The sequence below is a fragment of the Apium graveolens genome, chromosome 5 (genome assembly GCF_009905375.1).
Source record: "Apium graveolens cultivar Ventura chromosome 5, ASM990537v1, whole genome shotgun sequence".
Classification (NCBI taxonomy): Eukaryota; Viridiplantae; Streptophyta; class Magnoliopsida; order Apiales; family Apiaceae; genus Apium; species Apium graveolens.
In genome coordinates this window covers 257,753,614-257,755,440 of record NC_133651.1, presented here as the reverse complement: position 1 = coordinate 257,755,440, position 1,827 = coordinate 257,753,614, and the positions used below count along the sequence as shown (strand labels likewise).

Below are 1,827 nucleotides of genomic sequence, written 5' to 3'. Positions count from 1 at the left end.
AGTATAAACCCTAGAAATCATGAATCACTATACAGACATCGTTTGTTCAATTAAACACCATCAATTGATTGTAAATCATCTAACAAAGCTATATCAACCATCAAAATATCAAAATAACCCTAAATTCAAAAGTCCTAATTCGAACATAAACCCTGGAATTTGAAAATCACAAACTACGAATTAAAACGTGAAATTGATGCTAAAAACAGAAAGAACATATCAAAACCTTCAATTTGGGTACTTGAATCACACGATTTGGTGTTGAAATCAGTGAGAAATCACGTCTTGAATTCCTTACCCGACACTGTTCTTCCCGACCCGATTTGCAGAGAATTTTTGTATTTTTCTGAATTTTAATGATTTATTAATTATAATTAATTAATAATCAGGCTATTTATAGTGTGAAAAATAATACCCCTAAATAAAATTAAGGGGCTAATTATACATCAAATAAAAATATTTGGCCCTAATTTTTATAATTTTTTAGAATTAAAATTTATTTTATAAATATTTTATATATGCAATATATATGCCAAAATTTCCCAAAAATTGTGAATATTGCAAAAATGCAAAGAAATAATATAATTGAAAGTCCTATAATTTTATAAAAATAAAAATGTGATTTTTGTGGGGTTTTTAACACCCAATGGGGCCCGGAAAAGTCATTTTTCGTAAAACGAGAAAATTTATAAAATGCCTAGATGTTCAAAATAATGCGATGGTAAAAGCCGTTTGATGAAAAATAAGGCCCATTATTTTATTTGAAATACTGGCTTTAAAATCATGGTTCGGGTCGTAAAACATTTGAAATGAAAGCGAGGAATGTAAAATAAAATATCTGAAAAATATCTTAAAAATACAGAATTGACACAGAATGCACATAACACGTAACAATTAGGGTTTTGACAGATGATTACACATAAATGACACATTAACACACATCATTTATTATAAATATGATATAATACAGACATAGATTTCCCAGACGTTACACATACCATTGTTGCATAAGTGCATAATCTTAAGTTAACTAAAAAGAGTCTATGTGGGTACGAATCTGATTTATATCTTATACTACTTGCGAACGCGTATACTTGCGTGTAATTTTAGCGCATGTTATCGCCTTAACAAGTTTTTGGCGCCGCTGCCGGGGACTCGGTGTTAATTTTTAGTTTATGTGCTTGACATTAGTGGTCGTTAAAGTTCACTGACTCAGATTCTTTTATTTTCACGGTTTATTTGTTATGTTTCAGGTACTCGAGAGAGCGTGTATGCGAACACGTTCTCAATCTCTTAAGGAAACTATTGAAGAAGAAGAAGTGATCATTAAAATGGGAGATCCAGCAGCAGCAACGAAAGCGTTGATGGACTTTTCTCAACCAAAGATCAATGACATTCAATCTAGCATTTCCAGGCCAGCTATCGCAGCTAATACCTTTGAGATCAAGCCTCGCACAATTCAGATGATGCCGAATTCTGTCTAGTTTGAGGTGCTCCAACGGAAGATCCCAATATACACATTAGGGATTTCATCGAGATCTGCGACACCTTCGAGATCAATAATGTTTCTGAAGATGCTATGAAACTGAGACTTTTCCCATTCTCTCTGAGGGATAAAGCTAAGGGCTGGTTACACTCTCTATCAGCTAGTTCGAATACTACATGGGAAGATCTTGCTCAAAAGTTTCTCACTAAATTCTTTCCTATGGCAAAAACAACTACAATCAGGAATGTTCTTACTCAATTTGCGCTGCAATCAGGAGAATCTTTATGTGAAGCTTGGGAACGCTAAAAGGAGATGCTTAGGAAGTGTCCTCATCATGGAAT

At 33.3% G+C, this 1,827-nt stretch overlaps 1 non-coding gene across 1 annotated transcript; it reads right to left on the bottom strand.

The window, feature by feature from the left end:
• Window positions 1-1,720: 1,720 nt before the first annotated feature.
• LOC141663173 (small nucleolar RNA R71) lies at window positions 1,721-1,827 on the bottom strand. Its single transcript, XR_012551256.1, has one exon. It is a non-coding gene; the product is annotated as a small nucleolar RNA R71 (small nucleolar RNA).